Here is a 6,815-nt window from a genome sequence, read left to right on the forward strand (position 1 = left end):
TCACAGGGTGACCTACAGCGTTTAGAATCCAGCCCTAAATTACCGCCTGGGCACCCCCCACGCCCTCAGGCCCAACCCTGGTGCAGCCCTGTGGGCTGGATCGGAAGGGCCATTTGGAAGTCCATCTGGTTCTTTCAGAAACAGCCTTGTTTGTTTGCCTTTTCAGTGACACTGTTTATTCAAACCTTTTTTTCCCTTTTGAGGGAGAAAGCTTAAATTTTTTTTTCCTTCTGTCTTTCTTTTTTATTATCTGCTTTTCTTTCTCACCATTGCAGATGAGAAGAATAAAATCTCAGAAGGCAAAAGAAAGGGAGACTTAAAGCTGGGAGAGAAAGGAGAGGAGGGAGGAGGCCGCTGAGCGGCCCTGGGTGGCGGCTGCTGGCACCACACGCATTCCTGGGCAGCCTGTGATTTCCTCGCAGGGAGGCCAGGCCCTGAAACCCGCCCAGCGACGTGGGTGGGCCTCTGTGAAGCCAGTGTCTCTTCCCATTCAGGAACTGCCCTGGGCCGGCCCCAGGCAAAGGGATGTTTGTTGTTTAAGTAAATAAACTGGTCAGAGGCTCGGCTGGCTGTGCAGGCTCCGATGCCTCCCACAAGCCTGGTCCCAACCGGGAAGGGGCCACCAACAGAAAGAAGCCACCCGATGCCACCCACCACGACACGCCCTTCTCCCCGGCACTGCCAGGGGTGCCGGGGGGCCAGAGGTCAGTGCTTGGTCATTCCAGGCAGCCGAGCTGTCCCTGCGGAGGCTGTGACCAGGGCCTTCCCTAGACATTCCAGGAAACAGAGGAGACCCACATCCCCCACTCCCCAGCTCCCTTGTTGGTGAGGAGTCTGGGCCCTTCATCTTGTTTTTTCAGATGCTTTGTGGGGTTCTCTTCCTGGCCCACCTACTGACTAAGACACTTCACAACGGCTCACTTGTGTCTTTTGCATGTGGGCTTGAGCCCAGGGCTACTCAAAGGGCGGTCTGGGGACCCGCAGCATCAGCCTCACCTGGAGCCTTGTTAGAAATGCTGATTCTCAGGCCCTGACCCAGCCCCGCGGAAACAGATGCTGTGGGAAGGGCCCAGCCATCTGCAAGGGCAAGTCCTTGGGAGGCGCCATGCACGCGCAGGCTTGTACAGAGCGAAGCTGGACTGCAGGCTTCAGGGAGCTTGGTGTTCTCTCTTCTGTGCACTGTAGGGTCCCCAGAAGCAGAGGACTGTCCAGTAGACGGCAGGCGCTCAACCCACGTTCACAAAGAACAGGTGACGTAAGCGAGAGGCGAACCACGGATTTGGGTTGATGTTTTCCTCTTGTTCCTTCCTAGAGATTCCTCTCTGCCCGGCCCGATGCAGCCCGTCCATCCCCGTGAAGAGCCCTGGGTTTGCACCTCGGTTTTGCCATCTTCTTGCCTTTCCAGAGGTGAATTAAACTCAGAGACAAGATCGGGGATGGAGGGAGTGAAGGGCTTTGGGATGTGGAAGACAGTTCTTCTGAGACTGCTTCCAGAATCTTCCCTCTCCGCAAATCTCCTTCATCTTGCTTCCTCACGCACACCTGCACTCTCTCTCACACCCACACTCTGCCTTTAAACCCAGAGGTTTTTGGAGGTTTGTTTTGTTTTTTAGAGACAGGGTCTTCTTGCTCTGTCGCCCAGGCTGGAGTGCAGTGGTGTGATCGTAGCTCACTGCAGCCTCCAACTCCTGGCCTCAAGTAATCCTCCTGCCTCAGCCTCTGAAATTGTAGGGATTACAGGTGTGAGCCACTACATCCGGCCTGAATCTAATTTTTTTTTTTTTTAATTAAAAACACTAGGAAGAGTCAAACATCCAGATTGCTTCAGTCAACCTGGTTCCCAGTGAATGCTGGAAGCCGCCTGGACAGGGGTTCTTTCAATGCTGTCCATCTCGTGCTGGGTCTGACATCTGACATCCGCTGACCGCCTCCTATGTGTCACACACTGTGCTGGGCATGGGGGCTCCCAGGGACAACACAAAGAATCAGTGTCTACGTTCATGGCGCTTCCATTTTAAATTAAGGAACGAACACACATAGTAAAATAATTTCAATAAAATAAAATGTTACAAGTATTAGAAAAGTGTTAAAGTTTCTGTTAATTACACACCATCTCAAGACATCTCTTGCTGTCTTGACTTGTCACTGGTGGGATATTTGCCTTTGTGATTAGCATGTTGACTTCGGATTCTTCTAGCTGGATGTGCAGCCTCTGAGGGATGAGGATTTCTTACCCTCTTGGCTTTCTCAGTTCTTAACCAAGTGCACTTCAGGTGCACCGGTGGTTCTCGCCGGGGGAGACTTTGCCCCCAGCAGACATGTGACACATCTGGAGACATTTTGGGTTGTCCTGACCAGGGAAGCATCCGGTGGACAGATTCCAGGCATGTTTCTAGACATCCTCCAACACACAAGGGGGCCCCGCAACCAAGAATCACCTGCCCCGAAATGTCTATCGTGCCCTATTGAGCAGCCCTGGGCTAGAATAAAGAGAGAGAGAAGTTTCTTGAGGAAGACTTGAAGTCAGGGTTCACGTGGGAGACCCAGCATTGGGCAGGAGGTCTGTGCAAGAGTCCATTCTCCTAAGGAAAGTTTTGCAGACACAAGCCCTCTGCATCTACTTGGGATGTGCTGGCCAAGTAATGTGTACCGCTCTGCGAATTCAGAGTCGGGGGAGAGTTAAATCCTACAACATTTTCATGCAAGTGTCTTTTGAGCCAGTCTCTCCCAGCCAGATCCTCTGAAGGGAAACTGTTTTCTAAAGGGAGGGGAAGTGAAAATCCCCACTGTTTACTTGAGGACCTGGAAGAACGTCCACGAGCTGGCGTGCTGCCGCCTCCTGAGCGCATGGCTGGGTCTAAGCTGAGGTAGGCAGACCTCAAAGAGCAGGCCTGCCTTGGCCCGAACATTAGATTCAAATGACAGGAGAGCTCTGCAGTTCTCCCTGTGAGATGCAGGCTGCACGATGGCCGGCCAGGGAGAGGGCATTGGCCTTTACTCAGGCTGTGCCGCCGGCCCAGACTCCAGTGGCAAGAACAGTGTCCTGATGTGGGGATGCCTCATGGAGGGGGCTGGTGCAGGTGAGGGGAGACCACCTTGGCAGAAGTGGGAGGACAGAGAGGGCCCCCTCTGAGGCAGGCTCCTCCTTCCGTGTCTGAGCGGGGTCCATTCTGGCTGCGATAACAGAACACCAGACTGGGCGGCTTAGAAACCACAGAAATGTATTTCTCGTCGTTCTGGAGGTAGGAAGTTCAAGACGGAGGTGCTGGCAGATCTGGTGACTGGTGAGGGCAGATCTGGTGACTGGTGAGATCTGGTGACTGGTGAGGGCCCATTATCTGGTTCATAGACGGCAGTCTTCTCACGGTGTCCTCACATGGCTGACGGGGTTAGGGAACTCTCTGGGGCCTCTCTTATAAAGGCACTAATCCCATTTGTGAGGGTTCCATCCTCATGACCTAATCACCTCCAAAAGGCTCCACCTCCAAATAACATCACCTTGCAGGTTAGGATCTGACATATGAATTTTCAGGGACACAAATATTGAGTCCTTAGCAGTATCTGTATCTTGCCTTGTCCCACCCCGTCCAGGGGCTTGGGAGGTGAGCCTGTGCCCTCCCTGGGTGCTCAGAGTCTCCTGAGACTCCCATTCGACAAGAGGGTCTTTCTGTGCACACTGATCCATGGGGCACCCGTGGACACGCTCTTTGTAATCCCTTTAGTCGTGCTGTAAGATGCGCATATGAGAAATACAAATGGCACCTGTTTGTGCACAGGCACCTTGTGAATGGCTGCATGGGGCTCCATCCCAAGCCTACAGGTAACAGAAGAGCGCCAGTTATTAACCTCACTTCCCTGTATTTGAAAAAGCAAAGGTCTTTGGAAATAAATGGGCTCGATCTGAATGCAGTTCTGAAAGACTTTGAATGATTACCCCATGACTCTGCGCCTTGGTTTCTGTAGCTACAGAATTATTAAAGGATTGAAAGAATCTTTGTGGGGCAGTTAGTACAATGTCTGGTCCAGAGTAGGTGCAATAGGGAAGCTGCTTTTATTATTATTGTTACTCTTATTATTTCCCAGGCTTCATTCAAGGCTAAGAAAGTCTGAACTGATAAAATATTTTGCAACTGGGCCAGGCATGGTGACTCATGCCTGTAATCCCAGCACTTTGGGAGGCCGAGGTGGGCAAGTCACTTGAGGTCAGGAGCTCAAGACCAGCCTGGCCAACATGGTGAAACCCTGTCTCTACCAAAAATGTAAAACATTAGCCGGTATGGTGGTGCATGCCTGTAATCCCAGCTACTCAGGAGGCTGAGGCAGGAGAATCACTTGATCCCGGGAGGCAGAGGTGGCAATAAGGTGAGATCGTGCCACTGCACTCCAGCCTGAGTGACACAGCAAGACCCTGTCTCAAAAAAAAAAAAAAAAAAATTTGCAACTGGCAAATAGGGTAACTGTACTCTTCTTTACCTGTAGCTACCTTAAAGCTTCTTAAAACTTTTGGTGGTATTTGTGACAACTAATACATGTAGAGATGAATTAATCAATGCATAAATGTGTATATTGCATAAAAGAAGAAGATGTAAGATAGCTTTTTAAATAAATATTTAAAAATAAATTCTCTTGGGCAAACCTCATATAGTAACATCACTTGGGTGAAAAAATTTCCAGTGTTCCCACCATTTGGTAAAGTGCTTGCTGAATGAACTAAGATGTTACTGTCACAAATTAGTAGCTGAAAAGATAGTTTTAGTATTATGCTTTTATGTTTTCAATATTATCTTTCCAAACCTTTTATTAATTTTGTATTGGCTGTCTTAGAAAAAAAGCATGAGGAGAAATGAAACAGTTTCCCAGATTCTTTGTTTGACTAAGTTGGAGCTGTGTGTGTGTGTGTGTGTGTGTGTGCCTGTGTGTGTATAAGCATCTCTCCCGTTCAGATATTCTCTCTCGGGGTAACTTTTCTAAAAGTAAGTGCATAAAAACCTTTTTACATTTAGAACCCAGTAGATGAAAACGTTAAATTTAGCGCAGATATAAAGCAATCTAATGTTATCTTATTTCCGAAAATGACCATATATCTGTTTTCTTATTTGTTAATTTGTATACCTATTATTCACTCTTTAATATTTATTGATGACATTCAGGGTGTAGAAAGATCCTGAGGTTAAATAGGCATGGAGGGTGATACTGTGTGTAGGAGAAGGTCCCTTTCTTCCAATGACAGATGAGAGGAAATGTCCATCTCTCCTTTTCTCTTGAAACATTCCATCTTGCCCCGGGTTCTGATCAGGAGCGGAGGATGACGTTCTTGAAAAGAAAAGGTTCTGCCCTCTGCTTCCCTCTCCTTCCCCCTCTAGCCGGTGGCACTCAGGTGCCAGAGGGTGGGGAGCTCTGCCTCCCTCTCCTGCCCCCTCTAGCCGGTGGCACTCAGGTGCCAGAGGGTGGGGAGCTAAGCCTCCCTCTCCTTCCCCCTCTAGCCGGTGGCACTCAGGTGCCAGAGGGTGGGGAGCTCTGCCTCCCTCTCCTTCCCCCTCTAGCCGGTGGCACTCAGGTGCCAGAGGGTGGGGAGCTAAGCCTAGTCCGCCGTGAGGACCGGGCCATGGCGAGCACAGCGGAGCCACGACGCGCAGGGAGCCGGGTCCCCACAGCGTGGGGCTGCCTCTGGGGCCGCACATGCTCCGACAGTTCTTGCAAGAGACATAAACGCTCTTCTGGTTGAAGGCATCGCTGTTGTGGTGTGTGTTTTGGTGCGGAAGCCCGTACGCTGGTGACACAGCCGGGCAGGCCTGTGCTAAACAGGACCCGGGACCAGCAGCACCGGAGCCTTCGGGGAGGCCCCGGGGAGGGGCGGCGCTCGGCTGCGTTTCCTGGGCTGGTCGGGAAGGCGGAGGCCGCTCCGGGCGGTCGGGAGGACGCTGCCCGCTGTCAGGCTGCACGGAGGCCACCTGGATGCAGCGAGGGCGCGGAGGGAAAGGCTGGGAAGACGGGGCTCGGGAAACCTGGAATTCCCCGCACGGAATTTCACGTTTGTCCTGAAACCAAGAGGAAGCTGTGGGGCTCTGGAAGCGCCTTGGAGGGCGGCTCTGGGGCTGGCCGTTTTCCTGGTGGAGGGAGCCCAAAGCGAGGCTGGTCCAGGGGTTTTCCAGCTGCGTTCCACAGAAGCCCTGAGGTCCCGAAGAACCTTCTGGAACATCAGGGAGGGGACGGGAGGGGGAGGGCGGGGGTCCGCGCTCCTCTTGCTAATTCATCCGGAGAGTGTCCATTTGATCTGTTGAATGTAGGCTCGGGGCTTCCTCACTTGAAGAAAGGGCGTGGGGCTGCGGCGTTCAATGTCTTGCAAGCCACCGGGCTGTGATGGGGCAGGGTGGCAGGGTGGCAGGGTGGCAGGGTGGCAGGGTGGCAGGGTGGGGGCACTCGCGAAGGCAGCGAGCCCAGCCTGAAGCCTGCGCTCGGCGGAGGAGGCTCCGTGTGCAGGTGTGTGTGAGTTTCCAGGGTCAGGAGCTCTGGAGTCACCGCCTGCAGCGTGTGCCGGCTCCCCTGCTAACTAGCTGTGTGACTTCAAGCCTTAGTTTCCTCATGCATAGAATGCTGAGAAGCAGTCGCTTCCTCAGGAGGATGTGGAGAGGCCTAACAAGCTCAGGTGTGTGGTGCTCATCAAACAGCACCTAGCACATATGAACTCCTCAGGCAATGTTGGCTGATATTATTGTTATTGCTGTTATTATTATTATTATCTGATCTATTATTATAATCTACTGCACGGGAAACTGCAGTAGATTAGTAAGCCAGTGTTGACAGATGGGGAATGA

The 6,815-nt window shown here is 51.9% G+C and overlaps 1 long non-coding RNA gene across 1 annotated transcript; it reads left to right on the plus strand.

The window, feature by feature from the left end:
• Nucleotides 1–550: 550 nt before the first annotated feature.
• On the plus strand, nt 551–2,083 carry LOC114672684 (uncharacterized). The gene is made up of 3 exons (XR_003723071.2): nt 551–704; nt 1,313–1,407; nt 1,801–2,083. It is a non-coding gene; the product is annotated as an uncharacterized LOC114672684 (long non-coding RNA).
• The last annotated feature ends 4,732 nt before the right edge of the window (nt 2,084–6,815 follow it).

This window comes from Macaca mulatta, chromosome 15 (genome assembly GCF_049350105.2).
Source record: "Macaca mulatta isolate MMU2019108-1 chromosome 15, T2T-MMU8v2.0, whole genome shotgun sequence".
Classification (NCBI taxonomy): domain Eukaryota; kingdom Metazoa; phylum Chordata; class Mammalia; order Primates; family Cercopithecidae; genus Macaca; species Macaca mulatta.